This window comes from Carya illinoinensis, chromosome 10, assembly GCF_018687715.1.
Source record: "Carya illinoinensis cultivar Pawnee chromosome 10, C.illinoinensisPawnee_v1, whole genome shotgun sequence".
Classification (NCBI taxonomy): Eukaryota; Viridiplantae; Streptophyta; class Magnoliopsida; order Fagales; family Juglandaceae; genus Carya; species Carya illinoinensis.
The window spans coordinates 31,674,449-31,700,048 of record NC_056761.1 but is presented as its reverse complement, the minus strand read 5'-3'; positions in this window follow the sequence as shown (position 1 = coordinate 31,700,048).

Here is a 25,600-nt window from a genome sequence, read left to right as displayed (position 1 = left end):
CCTTTCGGCAGAACGGGGTGATTCAAAACACTCTAACCTGCCCTCACGATGTAGGAAGTCACTTACCCACAAGGAGGAGAGAGAATCAAGTTCCTGACACCAACAATGCCGTCGGGGGATCAACAGTTAGCTGCCCCTGAAGGGCTTGTGAGGATTACAAACAGACAATAAGAAAATATGGGTAACAAAATGAAAGAACATTTTATTCATCAACTATCAAAGTTTTAATAGAGAGGAAGGTTACAACTTCCCCAGGAGGGACCTTACAAGAAGAAAGAAAAAGACATATGTATTCAAGAAGGAAAATAGTCCATTGGCAAGATCAAAATCGGTGGGGTTGCCTAGAGGTTCCATCCCAGAAGTATACAGTAGACCCTCAACTTACGGACAACTGTCAGGGAAGCCACCCTTAAGTCAAAATCATTTCCACCTAGATTGAGATGTGCACACAGAAGTTGCAGACAGAGATCTCCATGTGGAAGTGGCAAATAGAGGCTTCTCCTTCATGACCACCACCTTTATCAAGGATGACAACGATGTGTTGAGCTCGAGTTAGGCCCAACAGGGACCCTAGACCTAGCCTAGCGCGCCCTTCTCCCCCTTTTTGATTGGAGAGGATGTGCCTAAATCAGAATAGGCTCGAGGCGGGAGAAATCAACTTCGCCAGCCAAGCCTGAGTGAGAGGCCTTAGTTTGACCCGATCAGGGGAACGGGTAGAGATCCCATAATGGAACATGGACTACATAGTGAGTCCTGAGATAAGAAAGACCATTGAGCAACACGGCCACGAAACCCGGGCTGCACCGCCTTTACAACGCATCTCCAAGTGACAAAAAACCACACCACCTTCAACAAAATTTCCTTTAAACACCATAAAGAATCACCAAGCATCCACTTCGATACGAGCCTACGGTGACCCTTCACCCAAGAAGCCTTACCTATAGCCAAATGGGTCATCGAAGTCAGAACTCACTAAGTGAAACCCACGACAAGGAAGGCAGAAATGCCCTAAATGCTTGAAGGGAAGGAGTGGAGATACGATGACAAACCACAAGTTGGGGAGGACTTAAATAGGCAATTTGTGGTGGTTCACTTCCTGAGATTTTGGGAACTTGCATATCCTATGGCCCTATCAAATACGATGCGAATCTTGCAACCTGCGCAACATAAATCTCACAGTATACGCTATAAGCGCCATTTAGCACCATTAATGCGAGGGAAGCATAATGGGTGAGCATTGATATCTAACTATCTGAGGCTAGCGAAAGTTCAAGTGCAATGCATCAACTACCAAATTGGCTTTGCTGGGAAGCCCAGGTTTGCCATGTGGCAAAAGTGCAAAGTATGGAATACGAAGAGCAAGACCCCCTCCCCGAAAAGGGAACACCGCACAAAGAAATACATTAAGGGGGTAAACACCCCCTCGACAAGTCAAGCGATGAGGGAGAGAAAAGTTGGGAAGTATAGGGAAATGACCACAAAGCAAAATAAAGCAAGGCAAACATAACGCAATGTAATAAGAAGCAAAGTATGTATACAATTATAATAGTGCATTAAGCACTATGCTCCTTATAGATAAGAGACTAACAAGGAAAGATTTACATCATAATTAAGTACAAGCAAGGAAAGCAAAATTAATTAAGCGTGGCGTTAAGGTCTGACTCAGAGTCAACAAAGCCCACCTCGGATGCGTCTCGATTTGCTCGATGCCTGGCGGGGTCAACCTGAGCACCCTCAAGACTGTCTCCAAAAGCTTCTCCCCATGGAAATCCTCCAATAGATGTATCCCTCTCGGTAAGGCTCGAATCTTTTGCAAAGCTCCGAGAGGTATCCTCAGATTCAAGGTCCTTGGCTGTGGACCGGGTAATGGATACTGAAGAGGGAGACATCTCAATGTTGTCTTCAAGAGGAGGCTCCACCATGCGAGACTAATGAGGTGCCTTATCCATAAGGACTCCCCAGAAGTGCATTTGAACTAAGTTGCCCCCGAGTTATGTCCTGCTATCCAACGGGCGCTACCAGCATCCCTAAGTCTATAGTTGTCATAGGCTAAATGACAAGAGTGATGAAAGAAACGAGTGCTGCGGACGTACCAAGATCAAGAGACTCCCTTTCCCTGGGCAGTTGAGCTGGCTCCATGAAAGACATTAGAGAAGCAGGGATTTAGATAGATACTGAGGACCTCGGCCGCTGGATGATGACCGCCTCTGCTGATTGGCTCAGTGGGGACGTAGAATCACTTCTAGCCCTACCTACCTTTGAGCGAGTTGTCTTCCCCTTGCCCTCTAGGGGAAGGCTCAGAGCACCCTTTCTCGGTGACACTGCGAGCGGACGAATGGAAATGCCTTGACTGGGTAGGATGGTGTGACCAATGGGAGGAAAATAAGTGGCAAGGTTATTCTCCCCAAGAAGAACCTCCAAGTGAACAAGAAGGGGGTGTTGTCTTGCCCACTTTTTAACAATGGTAATGCAACACAGCTAATCGGGCGTATCTATCAGGCATACAACCTTGTCGCTGGGAATGACACCCCATGAGACCCTGATTGGGAACTCAGCATGGCCGATTTTCCCAATCGAGAACTCCCATCCACAGCTAGAGACAAAGAATAACTTGCTTGTATAATCAAAGACCTTGTGGTATTTCTACTCCAGCACTACAAGGGTTCTCATTGCCATGAAATTACATATGTCCCTGGCACCTCTTTTCACGTTATGGGTCAAGAGGAACTAGCGATAGGCACGTCAGCATACTCTGAATTAGACTTCAATAAAGCAGGCCGCCAAAGAATACAAAAGCATATCAAAATCTGTCAGGCATTAGGGTGGAGTTGGGCTAGAGCGAGTCCAAGGTGATGCAAGACTTCACGAACATGGCAAGGGAAGGGTAGTCTCAACCCGTAGGAAAACATTATAGGGAAAAGAGCAATGCACAATGCCGAACCATCAGCGCCAATGGCCCTTTCACAGTGTGCAGGAGCCTGAAATACCACAGTGTCAGGTATGTGGTAAATGGAGATCAGCGACTGTAGGAAGTCATGAGAGGCCTCCGAATGCTAGGAGATACTAGTGTAATGCAGCTCTGGGAGGCTGGCCTTGGGATCTGCCCGTCAAAGTTTGCAAGTTTAGTAGACCTTCTGGCAGCCATTTGGGAACAACTACGATGAAGAAGATGAAGAGGGAAAGAGAGACAAAGGGAAGGCAAATGAGATAAAAGAGGAGAGGCACGAGTGTGACAGGAGTTAAATAGAAGGAGCGACGGTTGGCTCTCCAGTTTTCGCTAGTGGACACAGAAGGTAAAATGGTTCGAGTCCTACATACGCATGACATAGTGCGAAGAAGAGGAAATTGTCTAACAACCATCAGTGCAGAAGAGACAAAATGACCATCATTGGGTACCAGGATCAAATCTTCGGGACATAAATGGGAAACAGAATAATGGCCTGATAGGTGGAAAAATCAAGGGGCAATGATGTCATCTCACCTAGGCCAACCGGGTATAAAGCAGCAAGTAATGACATTGAACAGGAATAAGAGAAATTCTTATCAGCCTAACCCAATTAGAATTGGCAAGATAGCTGTTGGGGATTTTTCCCCAAGGTCCAAAAGGCACCGGGGCCAGGCTTAATATTTAGGGGCTTGTACCCACCAAGTCACTTGGTGACGATTGAGGACTCTTGACCCATATAAGTCAGGTTCAGGGCTTTAGGTAGGAGGATAGGCCGCTATTTTTAGAGCATGGGAAAGCTGTCCCAACAAAAGGGGAAGAGGAACACGTCATATCGACTGGACTGAACCCTATAGTGAAATAGAGAATTACGCCGCATTAAATATACTACTCAAAGGGCCACGTCGCATTAAATGGGTATGACAGAAGGGACTTCAGGAGGACATCCCTGCCCCTAGCGGTAAGGTATGGTTGCCTGGCCCTCGAGGCAAGGTATAAAAGGGAACTCCTAGTTATCAAACAAATGTTACGTTCTATGCAGTCATTATACTTTCTAAATTCTCTACTTCCCCACACAATTTCCGAGAACATTACAGACTTAGGCATCAGAGGCTACCCTGGCCATCTTAGGGCCACCTCCTACCAATCTATGGATAAAATGATACAATTTATATTGAATGATGTTAGGCTTCTTTTTTTAATTCAAATAATAGAGAATAATTTATACAGAATAGGATATTTAAGGTATTTTTTTATAGTTTAACAATTTCTTAATGTGATGCTACTTGAGGCTTCAATTTTTTTTAATTTTCAAATTATGTTCAACTCATTAGTATCAATGCACTGCACTTAATTTTTAAAATACAAACATTCATTAACCTTAATTAAGAATAGAAAAGAAAAGCTTCTCATAAAATTTTTATCGTCAAATCGTAACATAACATCGCATATACAACAAGAATAGGATTTAAATTATTACGGAGAACTTTTTTGATTGTATGTCCTACCTGAAACAATTAAAAATTAAATAAATACAAACAAAAAATATCCTAAACGTTGACATTTTTTTTTTTTGAACAAAATGATATTATAATGGTAGCATAACGACAATCACAATATATAATAAAACTATTAACAAATAAGGAACATACCAGATAGTAGATGACAAGCAAAAGAACGGTGGAAGTTAAAGAAACTAACCAAAAGCACAATGAGAAAGAGTAAACCACCAGCAAAATCAACCAACCTGACAGAAAACACGCATTAAAAAAAGGTCATATAAGAATTGTATTTTTAGATTCTTCAAACCATAGTCCAAACTATATTGAAAACAATAAGAGATTGATTAAATATGTAGATCTATTTAAAGTTTTCATTAAAAAAATAGACTGAAATATAAAATGTAATGAAAACTTAAACTAATAATGCAAATATTAATACTAAAATTCCATTACCAAGTATAAAACGATGAAATATAATCGAAATAGAAAGTTAACATGCTCTATCAACCTATATTCATACTGTTATCAACCTATAGTCATAGATGTTTATTGAACTTTGATAATTAAAATTAATTTTAATGATAAATGTTTTATATTTCTATATAAAAAAAGATGGGGTGAATTCATTTGGTTATGGGAGAAAATGTTTTTAAATTACGGACTATACTGATAAATTATTGAATAACTTTTTTGTTTTAATTTTATCTTCTTTATGAAAAGATAATTTGTTAGTAATTATTAAACATTTATTCATAAAAATGTAAAAAAAATTCCAATATATATATATTATATAAATTTTCAGAAAATGAAAATATTAGAAACGTTCTAGTATATATAATTAACATATTCTAGATCATATAATTCAGTACTACAAATAATGATTTAATTTTTGTGTTACTCCAAAGGCAGTTTAACTCTAAGTTTAACAAACCAAACCAGATCATATTAACAAATTAGACTTTTCATAACTATTTTTTAACATTCCTAAAACAGAAGCACTTTTTTATTCCCAATTTCTATCAATTCACATGCTAAATAATCAAAATTAAAAAATATATAATGTCTTTTAGAACGAAAAAAAGGTTTTATTAATCAATTTAATTTCTCAGGGACGCTATAAGAAATAATAACAATGAAAAACATGTTATAAAGCGACTTATTTGTATGACTCAAAACCAACTTATTGTAATCAACTTATTTGTATGACTTAAAGGCTGACTTAAGCATGAACCGACTATGTTCTCCTATATATATGGGGGGAAATGTCGTTCACTTATACATAAGTTTTCTGAGTTGATAACACTTTAGAGTTTTTCTCTTGTAATATCATTTCTCTTTTAGTTTTATAACGCATTATCAGTACGAAGGTTATGTCGATTCTGAAGGTAGTAGTCTTCTACTTCAAGTAAATTTTTCAATATATTATTTATAGTTCCCAAGATGAATATGAAATGTAACATTACTTATTATTACTTGATAAAACTCTGTGTTTATTCTCATGATTTTGTGAATGTATTTCTTATTTACAATATAAACATATTTATTTTCTTGATTTATATATGTAGAATATGTCAAATCTTATAACATTGGAATTCGTTGCTCTTGACATTTATGGAAAAAAATTATTTATCTTGGATCCTTGATGCTGAGATCTATCTGGATGCTATGCACCTAAGAGATACAATTAAAGAAAGAAATCACGCGTCCCGACAGGACTGCGATAATGCAATGATTTTCCTTCGCCGCCATCTTTATGAAGAATTAAAAACTGAGTATCTCAAGATGAAATATCCCCTTATTTTGTGGAATGATTTAAGGGAGAGATATGAGTACTAGAAAATTGTAATCCTCCCAAAAGCTCATCATGATTGGTTGCATCTGAAATTGCAAGACGTCAAGAGTGTTAGTGAGTATAACTCTGCACTTTTTAAAATCAGCTCAATATTGAAATTATGCGATGAAAAAGTCACTGATGATGACGTGTTAGAGAAGACATATACTACTTTTCATGCCTTGAATGTGCTCTTACAATGGAAGTATCAAGAGCAAAAGTTTAAAAAATATTCTGAACTTATATCTTGTCTTCTAGCTGTTAAGCAAAATAATGAGATTTTGTTAAGAAATAATCAATTACGTCCTATTGGTTCCATATCATTCCCTGAAGTGAATTGTATTGGATTTACACCATTCTCAGAAGCGAATGATGTATCTTTTCAAAGAAACCGAGGGCGTGGATATGGTAGGAAAAACTATAGAAGTGTGGGTCTCAGAAGCGACTACACTAAAAGGGATAATAATAGAAATATATTGTACCACCAAAAGTGGTTCAACTTAGAGAAGGGTAAAGGTCCTCAGAATAAGTTTTCAAAGAAAGACGAAGATGGATGCCATAGATGTGGTATGACTGGACATTGGTCTCGTACTTATCATACAACTAAGCACTTGGTTGACTTATACCAGGCTTCTATAAAAGAAAAAACAAAACGTTTGAAACAACTTTTATTGAACCAGCAGATACTTTAGTTTCTATAGATGGAGAAGATATTACGCATCTTAATGTTTCTGATTTCTTTGAGGATCCTAGTGGTAGAGTTGATCATTTGATTGGTGATATAAGTGTTCCTTTTAATTAATGTATTTTTTTTTATCTTATAATAAAAGTTTTTAATATTTTGCAATGTTTTGTAGCATTGAAAGTTTTATATATTTTGTAGAATCATAGGTCTTACTAATGAACTTTTTATCTTAGAGATGAATGATAGAGATGTATATCTGGCTGACAGTGCTACAACTCACACAATTATTAAAGATAAAAAATATTTTCTAAATCTAACATTGAGTAAAACCTACGTCCATACCATATCTGGTTCATCGAATCTAATTGAAGGTTTCGGAAGAGCGTATATTGTGTTGCCTAATGACACCAAATTGTGTATTGATGATACTCTATTTTCACGATCCATAAGAAATTTATTGATTTTTAAGGATATACGTCGTAATGGTTGTCATATTGAAACCACCAACGAAGGCAGTAAAAAGCATCTTCTCATTACTAAAATGATTTCGAGCCAGAAACTCATATTAGAAAAATTGTTTGCTCTCTCATCTGGATTGTATTATCCAAAAATGAAAATAATTGAATCATATGTAGTAATGCACCAGAAGTGCATTGACCCCAAAGTATTTATGACTTAGCATGATCGCCTTGGAGATATGGGATCAATAATGATGAGATAAATAATTGATAATTCGTATTGGCATCCCCTAAAGAATCAAAAGATTATCTTACACAATGAATATCCGCGATCTGCTTATTTTCAAGGTAAATTGATTATCAAACCATCTCTTTTAAAGGTTGTTTTTGAATCTCCGTCATTTTTACAAAGGATCCATGAGGATATATGTGGGCCCATTCAACCATCAAGTGGACCGTTTAGATACTTTATGGTTTTAATTGATGCATTAAGTCGATAGTCACATGTTTGTCTACTCTCTACTATAAATGTTGCATTTACTAAATTACTTGCCCAAATAATTAAATTACGAACACAGTTCCCTGACTATCCAATTAAAACTATTCGATTGGATAATGCAGGTGAATTTACATCTCAAACTTTTGATAACTATTGCATGTCAATAGGAATAGATGTTGAACATTCAGTTGCCCACACACACACTCAAAATGGTTTAGCTCAATCATTAATCAAAAGGCTTAAGCTAATCGCTAGACCTTTACTTACGAAATCAAAACTTCCATTTCTGCTTGGGGATATGCTACACTTCATGCAGCATCGTTGATTCAGGTTAGACTATCAGTATATCACAAATATTCTTCATTACTGCTTGCATTTGGTTAACAGGCAAATATTTCTCATCTTCATATTTTTGGATGTATTGTATATGTTCCAATTGCACTTCCACAATGTACCAAGATGGGTCATTAACGTAGACTTATAATATATGTTGGGTTTAATTCTCCATCTATTATTAGATATCTTGAGCCTCTTACAGGGGATATGTTTAAGGCACGTTTTGAGGATTGTCATTTTGACGAATCCATTTTTCCAACATTGGGTAATGAGAAATCGGTGCCTGAAACACGACAGAAAATTACTTTGGAAAATAAAACCCTTTCCCAATTTGATCCTCGTACAAATGAATGTAAACTTAAGGTTCAAAAGATTATTCATTTGCAAAGTGTTGCAAATCAATTACCAGATATATTTGCTGACACTAAAGGTGTGGTAAAATCACATATTCTTGCTATTAATGTTCCAGTAAGGATTGCAGTACCTGAAAGACAAGTTGCCAAAATAACAATAGGTGAGTCTAAGACATGCCTGACACGTGGACAGCCTATACATGCAAAGGAAAAAATTCTTCAGAAGAGAAAAATATAAAATGAATTTGGTGCTCCTAAAGAGCCCATACCCACAACACTGGCCACAAGAGCAATTGATGCGCTGAAGAGACTCAATCTCCTGAAAAAGAACATCCTGAAGAGGTATTTCATGAAATGTCTTCCCTTGAAGGGGGACAGTTACTTGAAAATAACAAGATCTCAATACATTTCATGAGTGCTGGAGAAATTTTGGATATAAATAAAACTATTGTCGACAACATATTTTCATATAAGATGGCCCTTGATATTACCAGAAGTAATGAAGAAAATGAGCTAAGAACTGTCAACAAATGTCCACGTAGAAATGATTGGCCAAAATGGAAAGCAGCTATTTAAGCTGAATTAAACTAGCTAGCAAAGCGAGAGGTCTTTTGGACCTGTTGTACAAACACTAAAGGATGTAATACATGTTGGATATAAATGGGTATTTATACGAAAGCGTAATGAGAGCAATGAAATTGTGCGGTACAAAGCATGACTTGTTACATAAGGTTTTTTGCAGAAACCAATGATTGATTATGAAAAAACATACTTTCCTATTATGGATACAATCACATTCAGATTTTTTATTAGCTTGGTAATTACAAAAAGATTAGATATGCAATTGATGGATGTGGTCACTGCATATATATTTATATGGATCATTGGATTATGACAGATATATGAAAATCCCTGAATGATACAAAATGCCTGAAGCTTCTAATTTAAGTACATCCAGAAATATGTATTCTATCAAATTTCAAAGATCTTTATTTGGGTTAAAGCAATTTGGACGCATGTGGTAAAAACGCCTTAGCGAATATCTATTGAAAGAAGAATTTGAGAATAATCTAATACGCCCTTATGTTTTTATTAAGAAATCAGATTCCAGATTTGTTATTATTGCGGTTTATGTTGATGATCTAAATCTTGTCAGAACTCCTAAAGATATTACAAGAGCCACTACATATTTAAAGAATTTATTCGAAATGAAAGATCTTGACAAAACAAAATTTTGTTTCGGCCTGCAGATCGAGCATTCGCAAAATGGAATTCTCATTTATCAGTCAACTTATATAGAGAAAGTCTTGAAGCACTTTTATATGGACAAAGCTCATCCCCTGAGTACTCCAATAGTTGTTCGATTACTTGATATGCAGAAACATTTGTTTCATCCTTGTGAAGACGATAAAAAAAGTTTTGGTCCTGAAGTACCTTATCTTAGTGCAATTAGAGCCTTGATGTATATTGCAAATTGCATTCGGTCTGATATTACATTTTCAGTTAATCTACTTACAAGATATAGTTCCGCACCAACTCGAAAACATTGGAATGGTATTAAACATGTCCTTGGTTACCTCCGATGTACGGTTGATATGAGATTATTTTGTCAACATAGATCAAGTCTACAATTACTTGGATATGAAATGCAGGTTATCTTTCAGATCCACATAGAGGTAGATCTCAATCTAGATATGTATTTACTTATGAAAATTATGTTATATCATGGAGATTTGTCAAGCAAACACTATCTACTACCTCTTCAAATCACTTAGAGATCATTGCAATTCGTGAGACAAGTCGAGAATGTATTTGGCTAAAATCAGTGATTCAACATCATATTCAAGAAAAGTGTGGTCTTCTTGTAATCAACGATAGCCTAACAATTTTATACGAAGATAATGTTGCTTGTATCACTGAATGATATATCAATGTGACAGAACTAAACATATTTCACCTAAATTCTTTTATACCCATGAACTTAGGAGAAATGTGAAATTCATGTCAAGTAGATACGGTCAAGCCATAATTTGACAGATTTATTCACTAAGGCATTACCAACTGCAACATTGGAATGTGAAGATTTCAAAACCTATCATAATGCACTTTTCAGGGAAGTAAATATCTTGAAGACCAGTGCTGATTACACTTTTTTTCTTTCGCTAAGGTTTTGTCCCATTGGGTTTTCCTTTGCAAGATTGTAATGAGGCAATCTTAAAACACTTGACAGTACATATGAATACTGTACTCTTTTTCCTTCGCCATTGGTTTTTTCCCACTGGATTTTTTCTTCGCCATTTGTAACCGACTTATTTGTATGACTTAAACGTCGGCTTAAGCATGAACCGACTATGTGATCCTATATATATAGAGGGAAAGGTCGTTCACTTATACATAAATTTTCTGAGTTAATTGTGATGACCCGCTTTTGAGTGTATTTTCGCTGAAATAGTTGTTTTTATTTTAATTAATATTTTAGTTATTTATTTTAATTTATTTGTGTTTTAAAATTGTTTTTTTTTATTTAATTGATGTTGTGTTTTATTTCTTTTAGTTTTTTTGTGGTTTTTAATATCTTCGTGGCGGTTTAGTGTTGTTTTTCCCGGACTGAGGATTAGACCTCGTCTTTTCCCTACATCTCTTTCCCTTTTTCCTTTTCTTTTTCCTTTTTCTCTTTTTCCTTCTTTCCTTTTCCTTTCTTTTTCTTTTTTTTTTCTTTCTTTCTTTTCTTTTTCCTCTCTTCTTTCCCGCTCGAGCCCCCCCGGCCTCTCTCTCTCTTCTTTCTCTCTCAAGCCGGAACCTTCAGCCGTTTGAACCGCCGCCGTCCAGCCACCGTGTGGCTCACCGCCGGCACCGTTCGGTTCCCTTCCCTCCGGCGCACCTTCCCACCAATTTCCACCCCTAACCGGCAGGCCGTTTGGCCGGAAAAGCCCTTTGAAGCCCGCACGGGTTTGGCTCTGATCCGCCGCCGTCGCTCCACCTCCGGCCACCATTTCTTCACCACTTCATCACCGGTCCCTTGCCGTCCTAACCCACCTATTTCCGGCCACCAACAACCACCGGAGCAGCTCCTACGAGCTAGCTTTCCTTTTTGGGAAATCTGGCCTCTTTCCGGCGATTTCGCCGCCACCCACGGCCAACCACCACTTCCAATAGCTTCACAACCATCCCTAGACCATTCCCTATCAATCCCAAGCCCTAGTTTGTCCCCGTTCAAAAGTGGGTTTTTCACAACCCACGGCCACAGTGAATTTTCACTGTGACGTTGCTTTTTCGCCGCCGTTTGCAACGCCTCGTGTTTTCTAAAATTGCCATATAGCGCTGTTAGTATTTTCCAAATCCTATTTTCAGATTTAAATATATATTGCTCTTTCAATAATTTATTGCTGCTGGTTGGTTGATTCAGGACTGAGTCCGAGGAGTTCGGGGGTCGGATGGATGGAGGACGGAGTTGCCTGTTTATTTGATTTATGTGTTGGATTATTTTATTTTGCATTGATATGGCATTACATGGTGCATGCACGTGTGTTTTTGTTTAAGTGTGAAAAGCCTGTTTATTGGCGTAATTGGACTTACGAGTGCGTGCGTATCACGACCCCAAGCCGGGATGGGGTATTATCTCGGTGGAGCTCCTCTGGTCACTTGGGAGCGGAATAAACTGAGTGATGTCCCCTGGGTTGTCGCTAGACGACGGGAGCGGGGGCTAGGGGTTGCTTGGCTACGAACGCGCCGGGCGCGGAACCGGGCATCACTCTACGCACCGACTCCGTGGCCCTTCGCTGGTGAGGGCTAGAGGATGCTTGGCTACGAACGTGCGGGGCGCGGAACTGGACATCGCTCGTTAGGTGTCACATACGTGGTGGTACTCTGCGGTGTGGCACTGGAGCCAGGGTGTGCGGATGACCCCTAGGGGAGGTCATGGTGCAGGGAGGTCATGGTGCATACGGATAAAATTGGATAATGGTTTGAGATGGATAAAGGCCAAATGTGACTTTTGGCTTGTTTTTCGGAAAGGATGTGTTTTTGGGCCAAATGGGTTTTTAGCGTGTGTGGAAAATTATGTTTTTGGGTTTTGTGCATCGGGTATGTTCATGCATTTTGTTTGAGTTCTATGTACTTTTATCTGGTAGTGTTTGGGTTTTACTTACCTGCGGTACCATTTTTGGTTCCGTAGCTTTTGGTGCAGAGTTGGAGGACGAAGAGGAGGAGGCTGAGCCCGAGGATGCGGCTCCGCCGGGTTGCTGATGCTATGCTTTATATTTGGTTTAAAACTGTATTTGTGTTTTTGTAATATTTTATTTATGTATGTTTTGAACAGCTTGTATTACGTTAAGAAAAAGATTCTGGTACTTAGTTATGACTTTCGTTATCCGCTGCGTGTTTCTTTGTACACATATGTTGCCTTGCACACACTTGGCACCCGTTGATAGGATGGTGACCCAGGTTGTCACCATCCGGACGTCTCGATTTTTCCGTGTTCGGGCGTGGGGATTTGGGGGCGTCACAGGTGGTATCAGAGCGGTTTGGCTCTTGGTAAAACCACATGTCCCGTAGGCAGTACCAGAATGCTTTTTAAAGTTGTGTTTTGAAAATTATGTTAAGTACAGTTGTTTTATTTGTTTTATTTGTTTGAGCTTGTTTGTTTGTTTGTATTTATTTGGTTATGTTTTTGCAAGCTGGTTTCTTTGTTTCTTGCTGTGTAGTGTTGGTTTTGTTTTTGTTAGTTTTATGATGGTTTTATTTGTTTTCTTAAAGGAGGGTCAAGAGTGGTGTTGTGGCAGGAAAATGGGGAGACCAAGGAAATCTACCCAGGAACCACGGGACAATACCTCCAGGGATGACTCCCTAGCCGAAGCAATACGGCAGATGACGGAATTTATGCAGCAGAGTGCGAGGTCTCAACGGACAGGGCCTTGGCCACAACAAGGGGGTCCTTGGCCACCATCAGGAGGGCCTTGTCCACAACAAGGAGGGTTTTGGCCACAACCAAGAGGTCCTTGACCATATCAGGGAGGGCCTTGGATGTATCCAGGAGGGTCCAGTAGCATGGTGCAAGCCGGATGCACCTATGAGCGCTTCCTGGCGCATATGACTCCACACTTCACTGGAAATGAGGATCCACTTCAGGCTGGAAAATGGATCAAAGATCTGGAGAAAACCTTTGAGGTGTGTGGATGCACTGAGGCACAGCAAGTACTCTACGCCAGCTATCTCTTGCAAGGTACCGCTTCTGATTGGTGGGATACCAAGAGGGTGTTGTTGGAATCTGAACTGGGATCTTTCGCTGCGGTGACCTGGCAGCGTTTCAAGAAGGAGTTCAATGACCGCTTCTTTCCTGCATCGGTAAGGAAGCAAAAGGCAAGAGACTTCTCAAATCTGGTCCAAGGGGGCGCGACAGTGGAACAATACGCCCGGAGGTTCATAGAACTTGAGCGATTTGCTCCTCACCTTGTCGCCACTGAGGAGATGCGAGCAGATCATTTTCAGGAGGGGCTACGTCATGACATACGCCGTATGGTGGTCAGCCATCGGATATCCACTTTTCAAGAATTAGTGGATGTGGCCACCCTTGTGGAGCGGGAAAATAATCTGAGTGTGGGCTCCCCTCCAGGGCATAAGAGGCGGAGTTTTTCTGGTGAAGGAAGCAGCTCGGGTTCGCCCCAGAAGTTTGTTCAGCGGACCGGAACTCGACCTCAAACGTCCTCAGGTGTTCGTATGGGAGGACGGGTGCCTATTTGTGGAGCTTGTAATAGAGCTCATGAGGGCGAGTGTCGGATGAGTAGCGGACCCCAGTGTTACCGGTGCGGCCAAGTGGGACATATCGCTCTGGATTGCTCCGTCAGAGTTCAAGGAAGCCGTGGAGGTAGACACGGTGGAAGAACCAACCCGAGACAAGCAGTGCAAGCCTGGGTTTATGCTGTCACACCTGGAGAGGTGGATGATGAGGCACTAGCAACCCATGATGCTGGAGTAATTACAGGAAGAGTCCGTTTGTATGAGTTTTATGCTTGTACTTTGTTTGATTCTGGTGCTTCACGGTCGTTTGTATCTTCCACGTTTGCTCGGGTGTGTAATTTGGTCACGAAACCGTTGCCGAAGTCTATGGTAGTGGCTCTACCCGATGGTGAGATGGTGTGGTGTTCCAAGGTTGCTTTGGGATGCCCGTTAAATTTTGAGGGAAGGTTCTTGGATGCTGATTTGGTAGTGTTCAAGCTGTTGGGTTTTGATATCATCCTCAGGATGGATTGGCTATACCGATATTCCGCGAGTATTAATTGCAGAAGTCGGATAATTAGCTTTCAGCTTCCAGATGGTGATTGTCTGGAATTTGTGGGGAGTAGATTAAAAGAAAAACCGATAATTATATCGGCGATTCAGGCAAGAAGAGAGATTGCATGGGGAGCGGATGCATTCTTGGTGCAGATGGTGTTCACGCCGTCTGAGAAGAAGTCTTTGGCAGACATTCCAGTTGTGGAAGAATTTCCCGATGTGTTTGTGGATGACTTGCCCGGACTACCCCCTGTTCGGGAAATGGAGTTTGTTATAGAATTGGAACCTGGAGCGGCTCTTGTGCATAAAGCTCCTTATCGCATTGCACCGACTGAATTGAAAGAGTTGAAGACTCAGTTACAAGAACTGGTAGAGAAGGGATTTATTCAGCCTAGTATGTCGCCGTGGGGTGCACCAGTTTTATTTGTTAAAAAGAAAGATGGAACCCTCCGTATGTGCATTGATTATCGGGAATTGAACAAGGTGACCATCAAAAATAAATACCCTCTCCCGTGGATTGATGATTTGTTTGATCAGCTTCAAGGAGCAGCCGTGTTCTCTAAGATTGATCTGAGGTAGGGATACTACCAGCTGAGAATCAGAGACCAGGATGTGCCTAAAACTGCTTTCAGGTCGAGGTATGGGCATTATGAATTTAAGGTGATGCCGTTTGGGTTAGCTAATGCCCCTGCAGCTTTCATGGATTTGATGAATCGAGTGTTTCGACCTTATCTGGATTCCTTTGTGGTAGTATTTATTGATGATATACTGATTTATTCCCGAGATGTTGAAGAGCATGTGTATCATCTTAGTCTGGTACTTGAGAGATTGAGAGAACACCAGCTATACGCCAAGCTCAGCAAGTGTGAATTCTGGTTGGAAGAAGTTAAATTTCTTGGGCACGTAATTTCCCGGGGCGGAGTGGCTGTTGATCCTAGTAAGGTAGAAGCCATTTTGTCATGGCAGCGCCCGACTACAGTGCGCGAGGTCAGGAGTTTCTTGGGGCTCGCCGGATACTACCGAAGATTTGTAGAAGGTTTTGCTCGCCTATCTGGACCTCTCACAGCTTTGACTAGGAAGAATACATAATTTGTTTGGTCAGAGAAATGTGAGAGAAGCTTCCAGGAATTAAAGAACAGGTTGACGACAGCACCAGTGTTAGCGCTCCCAGAACCGCATAAGCCACTCGTAGTCTTCAGTGATGCGTCTAAGTTTGGTTTGGGTTGTGTCCTTATGCAGGAAGGATGGGTTGTAGCCTATGCATCTCGTCAGCTAAAGGACTATGAGAAGAATTATCCGACGCATGATCTAGAATTGGCTGCGATTGTTTTTGCCCTCAAGATCTGGCGGCACTTTTTGTATGGGGAAGCTTGCGAGGTTTTTACCGATCACAAGAGCTTGAAGCATTTGTTTTCCCAGAAAAATCTGAATATGAGGCAGAGGCGATGGCTGGAGCTAATCAGTGACTATCAGTGTGAGATCAAGTACCATCCGGGGAAGGCTAATATAGTTGCTGATGCTTTGAGCCGGAAGTCACACTTGGAAGATGGAGCTGAGCCGTCAGAATTGGATTTGTTGCTTTGTGGGATGAGAAGGCTCCTTATAGAGAGTTCGCAGCAAGTGGAGATTTTGTCTTCAGTTCTTGATATTCGGATAACTGATTTTGAAGAATTGAAAACTCTCCAAAGAAAGGATCTGAAGCTGCTGAACATCAGGAAAAGAGTCAGAAAATCTCGAGGGCCGTTGCATTATAGCATGGATAGTGATGAGATACTTCAGTTCCGAGATCACAGAGTGGTCCCAAAGGACTCAGATTTCAAAGAACGGGTCATGGCGGAAGCTCATGCGGCCCCTTATTCAGTTCATCCCGGCAGTACAAAGATGTATCGGGACTTGAAGAAAAATTACTGGTGGGATGGAATGAAGAAGGATGTTGCCTTATATGTTGAGAAATGCCACACATGCCGTCAGGTAAAGGCCAAGCATCAGAGACCTGCAGGTATGCTCCAACCCCTCCCTATTCCTGAGTGGAAGTGGGATGACATCACGATGGACTTCGTAGTGGGTTTGCCGAGAACGCCTAGTGGGAAGAATTCTGTTTGGGTGATTGTGGACCGGTTAACGAAGAGTGCTCATTTTCTGCCTGTTAATAACACCGACTCTTTGGGTAAATTGACCCATTTGTATGTCAAAGAGATAGTGCGGCTACACGGCGTACCAAAGAGTATAGTGTCGGATCGAGACCCGAGGTTTACGTCGCAGTTCTGGAAGAGTTTGCAGGCAGCTTTGGGTACTAAGTTGAAGTTCAGTACTGCTTATCACCCGCAGACAGACGGCCAGTCAGAGCGCACCATTCAGACCCTGGAAGACATGTTGCGAGCATGTGTCATGGAATTCCAAGGGAGTTGGGAAAATCATTTGCCGCTCATCGAGTTTGCATACAATAACAGCTTCCATGCGACCATTCAGATGGCTCCCTATGAAGCTCTTTATGGGAGAAAGTGCAGGTCGCCCTTGTGTTGGGATGAAGTTGGGGAGAGTAGGATAATTGGACCCGAAATAATTCAAGAGATGCAAAGCCAAGTCCGGATCATCAGAGATAAAATGGCGGCAGCTCAGAGTCGCCAGAAGAGTTACGCTGATACCAGGAGGAGAGAGTTGTCGTTTGAAGTTGGTGATTGGGTTTACCTTAAAGTCTCTCCCATGAGAGGTGTTAAGCGTTTTGGTAAGAAGAGGAAGCTAGATCCGAGGTACGTCGGCCCTTTTCAGATTCTGGAGAGAGTAGGGTCCGTTGCCTATAGAGTTGCTTTGTCAGATTATTTTGGGAATGTTCATGATGTCTTCCACGTATCATCCCTGAAGAAGAGCTTTGGACAGCAAGAACCACGCTTCGTCGACCCAGCGGGTATTCAATTGCAACCGGATCTCACTTATGAAGTTGTTCCGTCGCAGATTTTGGATTGGAAGGAGCAACAGTTGAGGTCCAAGACGATACCTTTGGTTAAAGTGGCTTGGGGAGATCCGTTAGCTCAAGACTTCTCTTGGGAGCGAGTAGCGGACATGAGGGAGCAATACCCGTATTTGTTCGAATAGAGAAGGTATGTATCTTAATCTTGATCACAGATGGTTTATGTGCTTTCTTGTGGCTTGCTTTAAGTTGGTGGTTGATCTGCAAATTTCGAGGACGAAATTTGTTTTTTAAGGAGGGGAGGATGTGATGACCCGCTTTTGAGTGTATTTTCGCTGAAATAGTTGTTTTTATTTTAATTAATATTTTAGTTATTTATTTTAATTTATTTGCGTTTTAAATTTTTTTTTTATTTAATTGATGTTGTGTTTTATTTCTTTTAGTTGTTTTGTGGTTTTTAATATCTTCGCGACGGTTTAGTGTTGTTTTTCCCGGACTGAGGATTAGACCTCGTCTTTTCCCTACATCTCTTTCCCTTTTTCTTTTTCTTTTTCCTTTTTCTCTTTTTCCTTCTTTCTTTTTCCTTTCTTTTTCTTTTTTTTTTTCTTTCTTTCTTTTCTTTTTCCTCTCTTCTTTCCTGCTCGAGCCCCCCCGGCATCTCTCTCTCTTCTCTCTCTCTCACGCTGGAATCTTCAGCCGTTCGAACCGCCGCCGTCCGGCCACCGTGTGGCTCACCGCCGGCACCGTTCGGTTCCCCTCCCTCCGGCGCACCTTCCCACCAATTTCCACCCCCAACTGGCCGGCCGTTTGGCCGGAAAAGCCCTTTGAAGCCCGCACGGGTTTGGCTCCGATCCGCCGCCGTCGCTCCACCTCCGGCCACCATTTCTTCACCACTTCATCACCGGTCCCTTGCCGTCCTAACCCACCTATTTCCGGCCACCAACAACCACCGGAGCAGCTCCTACGAGCTAGCTTTCCTTTTTGGGAAATCCGGCCTCTTTCCGGCGATTTCGCCGCCACCCACGGCCAACCACCACTTCCAATAGCTTCACAACCATCCCTAGACCATTCCCTATCAATCCCAAGCCCTAGTTTGTCCCCGTTCAAAAGTGGGTTTTTCACAACCCACGGCCACAGTGAATTTTCACTGTGACGTTGCTTTTTCGCCGCCGTTTGCAACGCCTCGTGTTTTCTAAAATTGCCATATAGCGCTGTTAGTATTTTCCAAACCCTATTTTCAGATTTAAATATATATTGCTCTTTCAATAATTTATTGCTGCTGGTTGGTTGATTCCGGACTGAGTCCGAGGAGTTCGGGGGTCGGATGGATGGAGGACGGAGTTGCCTGTTTATTTGATTTATGTGTTGGATTATTTTATTTTGCATTGATATGGCATTACATGGTGCATGCACGTGTGTTTTTGTTTAAGTGTGAAAAGCCTGTTTATTGGCGTAATTGGACTTACGAGTGCGTGCGTATCACGACCCCAAGTCGGGATGGGGTATTATCTCGGTGGAGCTCCTCTGGTCACTCGGGAGAGGAATAAACTGAGTGATGTCCCCTGGGTTGTCGCTAGACGACGGGAGCGGGGGCTAGGGGTTGCTTGGCTACGAACGCGCCGGGTGCGGAACCTGGCATCGCTCTACGCACCGACTCCGTGGCCCTTCGCTGGTGAGGGCTAGAGGATGCTTGGCTACGAACGCGCGGGGCACGGAACTTTGCATCGCTCGTTAGGTGTCACATGCGTGGTGGTACTCTGCGGTGTGGCACTGGAGCCAGGGTGTGCGGGTGACCCCTAGGGGAGGTCATGGTGCATACGGATAAAATTGGATAATGGTTTGAGATGGATAAAGGCCAAATGTGACTTTTGGCGTGTTTTTCGGAAAGGATGTGTTTTTGGGCCAAATGGATTTTTGGCGTGTGTGGAAAATTATGTTTTTGGGTTTTGTGCATCGGGCATGTTCATGCATTTTGTTTGAGTTCTATGTGCTTTTATCTGGTAGTGTTTGGGTTTTACTTACCTGCGGTACCATTTTTGGTTCCGTAGCTTTTGGTGCAGAGTTGGAGGACGAAGAGGAGGAGGCTGAGCCCGAGGATGCGGCTCCGCCGGGTTGCTGATGCTATGCTTTATATTTGGTTTAAAACTGTATTTGTGTTTTTGTAATATTTTATTTATGTATGTTTTAAACAGCTTGTATTACGTTAAGAAAAAAATTCTGGTACTTAGTTATGACTTTCGTTATCCGCTGCGTGTTTCTTTGTACACATATGTTGCCTTGCACACACTTGGCACCTGTCGATAGGATGGTGACCCGGGTTGTCACCATCCAGACGTCTCGATTTCCCCGTGTTCGGGCGTGGGGATTTGGGGGCGTCACATTAATAACACTTTAAAGTTTTTCTCTTGCAATATCATTTGTCTTTTAGTTTTATAACAAAACATTATTTAATTTAACATTTTCACACTCTCTTTTCTTCCATCTCTCTCCCTCTCTCATCTCCGTTTGGTTGGAGTTCCGCCAGCTGTCACCACAATGCTCTACAAAATCACAAGAGGCAGAAAACTTTGGGTTCCTAATACAGTTTGGTTTGAAGAGAAGTAATGAAAACACAAAAGATGTGCCTTTGGGTCTAGAAACTCTCTTTGTTCCATTTGGCTTCCACCACCAATAACTGTCACTCTCCACAAAATCACATACAACAGCGTGCGGTCTGAAGACAAGCAAGAAAAACAATAGCCCTAAAGTCTAGATCAAAAGGTTTATCAGATTTACTCTCTCTATTTCTCAATTCGTCCCCCAAAACCCCTTTTTTTTTTTTTTTTAAAATTACATCTAAACACATAGTTTGTTGTTTTTCAGTTTCCTTTAATTTTATGTATATGGGTATGATTTTAGATCTACCCTCTCTATCTCTAAAGTCATCCGACCAATTTTTTATTTTTTTTCCCGTTAGATCTGAACAATTTCATATCTGCCCTCTATGTTTGTTGACTCCTACTAACAAATTATTATTATTTTTAGATCTGAACATATTTTTTGAAGATTGTTTTTGAATTTGGTTTAATTTAATGTATGTGTGTATGATCTGAGATCTACCCTCTCTGTCTCTCCAATCCTCTGGACAAGAATTGTTTTTACATCCAAAAATACATTTGATAGTGTTTTTTTATTTAGTTTAATCTAATGTATAAACGTATGATTTTTTTACTCATGTTGTACAAATTCAAACATCTTCCACTTAAAGAAGAAAGAAGAAAAATCATACCCACAAGATGTTTATATTCACAAGAACGACAATCAATTTGAAAGGCACTGAGAAATTTGTTAAGAAAAGTGAGGAATAGGAGAGATGAGAAGTGATCAAATAAATACAAAACGTGTAAGAGATCAACTTAAGAAATGTAAAAAGACAAGAAACTTAGTCAGAAAATGAAGAACAAAAATAAAAAAGAACATAATTTGCTGAGAAAAAAAATTATTGGTTGAAAATTAACTGTTCATTCCCAATTCGCAAGAGGGATAAAATTGGAAAGTAAAATATTGGAAACAAAACACTATTGCTTTTTGGATTGATGCTTTTATATATAGAAGATATATATATATATATATATATAACATTTTTTCCCCCATGATTAGCTATACTTTGAATTCACTATTTCTTCCCTCTCTTTTCATCTTTCTCTGTCATAAAAAATTAAGGGCTCCATATCTAATTTTCGAGAGAGCCTTCTCCCTCTCATTTCCCTTTCTTCCATCTACCCACCTTATCTATCAAGGTAATTCTTTTTACTTAGTTTTATTTTGCGTCATTCAAGGTCAAAAAAGATAGATCTACAACTTTCTGACAACTCCCGAGAGACACGCGCGACATAAGCAAACTCCCAGGTTGCAAATCATTTGAAGGAAAGTGGCATTTTTGCCAAAATCACCACGCGTGGTTATCACACGCCGTCCACATTTGCATATGGTCCTCACGTTCCACCCTTTCAAGCAACTTTTCTCGCCACATGTACCAGATTACCAGACTCACCACCACATCTTTTAGATTTGATATTTGTGGTTGAAAAGAGACAAATGTGTTGCCTTCACATGCTGTCACAGATTCCAAAGTCTACTAGAGTTGGTTTAAACTCTAATCTATCATTTTTTTGCATCTATCTTACTGTTTTTCTTTTTAGTTTCCTTATTATTAATTAAAATAAAAAAAGAGTTCGTCTCTCAGACTTTTGTCTGTAGAGGTTGAGTCATCTCCTTCTATGAAAGATGAGGTTAAGTTTCTGTTTAGGCAAAGAATGCTATCTCTTGGACATTTGTTATTAGCAGTAGTGGAGACTAGCTAAATGCATTATTTTGGTTTAAAGAAATGATATTTGTAGTTGTGAAATGTCAAGCACTGTGCAATTCTTTTGAAAAAAGTGAGTAAATACGAAATCCATACGATAAAAAATTAATTTTTTTAATAATAGATCACACTCTTTCTAAAAAAAATTGTACGACATTTGCGCACTCAACGACTGTATCCATTATTTTTTGATTTATAATGTCATATTTCATATGAAGACATCTCAAAAAATTTATGACGATTGAATAATAATGACAGTTCCATTAAAAAAAAAAAAGAATACATTTTTTTCTTGGCTCTCCTTGCCCGCCCTTCTCCTCTCTAGAGAGAAAAGGGAGAGGAGAATAATAATGATTTAATGCATTCTTTCTTTCTTTGTGAATGGGCCGCTCTTTGCTATATATGTACTGTTTGAGAAAAGATTGTTTTATAAAGGATATGATCAATAAAACAATCTTTTCTCAAACAGCACATATATGTAGCAAAAAGCGGCCCATGCATGAATACTTGAAAGATAGAATTGTTAGTCTCTCTCTAAGGAGAGTTCCAGTCCTCGGTAAGGAGAGTCCCAAGTGAAGTGTGATGGAAGAAATCGAAGATAGGTGGAATAATTTGAGGCTTACGGAGGAAGAGGAAGAGGTCATAGAGCTTCCTCAAGGAGGTGAAGAGGAAATACAGTGTAAGGTTGAAAGAAGTCTTATCGGGAAGATATGTTCAGATCGAGTTATTGTCAAGGAAGTTATAGCTAATGCAATGGGGAAGATTTGGAGAATTAGCAAACGAGCTGTGTTTCAGGAGGTGGAAAAAAATGTATTTGTTATTACATTCGCCAACCATGCTAATAGACAGAGGATCCTAGATGGTAAACCATGGCTATTTGCAAGTATGTTATTTATGATTCTGCCTTATGATGGAGACTTACAACCTGGGAAAATGCATGCCGATAAAGAAACATTCTGGCTACAAGTTCACAATCTCCCATTAGGCTTTATGACAGAAGAATGGGGTCATCGTATCGGAGCATCGGTAGGAGAGGTGCTGGAAGTCGATGTTGACGAGGAAGGGGATAGGATGGGGCAAATGCTTGAGGGTGAAGGTCAAAATAAAATTACAGAAGGCCATAGCTAGAGGTAGAACTATAATGGTAAACGGGAAAAAGGTATGGCTAAGCTTTAAGTACAAGAAACTTCCAAAGATATGCTTCAGCTGTGGGTGGATTTTACACGGCGAAAACGGTTGCCTGAATGAAGAGGAAGGCAACCAGGCTTCCATTTCTCAGTTTGGTTTGTGGCTAAGGGCAAAGGACAGTTATAAACGACGGCCAGTTTTTATTCCCCCAAATGGTAACTCAAATGGCTGAGAGGAAGGACAACAGGATCCTATAAAGGAAGCTGGAGGCAGCGAAGCAGAAGGTTCTATGGGAAGCACTGCGAGTAGGAGACAAGTTAAAGATCTAGCCTTGAACCAAAATAGAGTAAGGTCTGGTGGTAGTGAGAACCATGGCCTCAGAGGAGGAACGGTAACAGTGGACAAGAGGCAAAAGAATTTGGCGGGAGAAGGAGGGAAGACTGCTACAGAGGATAAGACTGATGGGACACATTATGGGGCAATGTAGAGCGTAGGCATGAGTCTACACTGTGGAGGAAACCTGCATGGGGACGAGGATCATGCAGGGTGGGAAACAAATGATGCACTGATGGGCCTAACTGCAACGGGTTTGCCAAAAGTGGCTTTGGAAAAGACTAAAGCTACGAACGGGCCCAACAAACAGACTCAAGGGAGGAAACAAGATGATGGGGAAAGGCTGACGAGGGAAATGGCTATGTTCAAGAGTCAATTATTAGTAATGGATCAAACAGAAGGAGTAGTGACTTCTAACCAAGGGAGTCACAGGTGGAAACACCATGCTAGATGATAGGGATAAACTCCTATGGAGGGAGGTCTGCGACCAGGGACCAAGAGAACAACTGATTTTAATGAAGAGGTCCAAGTTGCACCAGCAAGGAAAAGAAGAGGTAAGAACTTTTGTTACAAAAGTGATGGGAATATCACATCTAAAGCGGTGGAGGCTGGCGACCAGCCCCACCGAAGGCCATGAAAATTCTCAGTTGGAACTGCCGGGGGCTTGGGAACCCCCGGACGGTTCATAGCCTTTGTTTCCAAACAAAGGAGAAAGATCCTGACTTGGTTTTCTTGATGGAAACCAAGTTGTCCCAAGCAAGAGCTACCAAGGTAGCAAGGAAGGCCAAATTTGAGTGTTGCGTGGCAGTAGATGCATTAGGGAGGAGTGGTGGGTTGATGCTCATGTGGAAGCAAGAAGTTCAGCTAGAATTGATTAACTATTCTCAATGACATATTAATGTGTTAATGAAGAATGATGAAAACAATTTAAATTGGGTTCTTACCTGTTTTTATGGTCATCTTGAAACAAACAAGAGGAGGGAAGCATGGCAGCTTTTGCAGTCATTTAATCCTAGTGATATGGGGTGGGGGATAATAGGTGATTTCAATGAGATTCTGTCACATGATGAGAAGGTGGGAGGAAGGGTTAGATCAGAGAATCAGATGAGGTTATTTAGAGAGGTGGTCGAAAATTGCAAACTTTTTGATCTAGGATGGGAGGGGAACAAATATACATGGTGTAATAGACACGAGAATGAAACCTTCACTAAGGAGAGATTGGATAGGGAATGGCCAATAGAAGATGGTTGGAGGCTTTTCCAGATGCTAAAGTCAGCACCATGATGGCCTTATGCTCAGATCATAGGCCTATCCTACTGGAATGCTCAAGAGGAAGGGAAGAGAGGATACCTTTTTATCACCACTTCAAGTATGAGATGAATTGGAATAAGGAGGATGGCTGTAAAGATATAGTTGCAGAAGTATGGCAAAGAGGAAACCACAATTTAAGGCAAAACAGCTGGTTACAAAGTAAGTTAGAGAGATGTAGCAAAAGGCTTCAGTATTGGAGCAGGGACATGAGAAGAAACATATTGGCAGCCATAAAATAAAAAACAGAAGAAATCAAACAGTTGCAAGAGGAAGAGAGAGCAGATAACATGGGTGACCTCAAAAGACTGCAAAATGAGGTTGGCTTTTTACTGGACCAGGAAGATGTAAGATGGAAACAAAGGGCTAAAGTCCATTGGTTGACACATGGAGATAGGAATACCAAATTCTATCATGCTTGTGTTAACCAAAGGAGAAAAAAGAACTCTATAAAACAGATTGTAGATGGAGAAGGGAGAGTGTTAAGTTCAAAGGAGGAGGTGGCATCGGGGTTCAGACTTCATTTCAACAAGGTCTATCATTCCTCTAATCCTACTGAAAGGTCTATCCAACACTGCCTAAATGGTGTAGAACACAGGATCTCAAGGGGCAAGAGTGAACTATTGGACAAAGAATTTTCTCCTGATGAGGTAGTTATTGCTCTCAAACAAATGTCACCATTTAAGTCACCTGGGCCAGA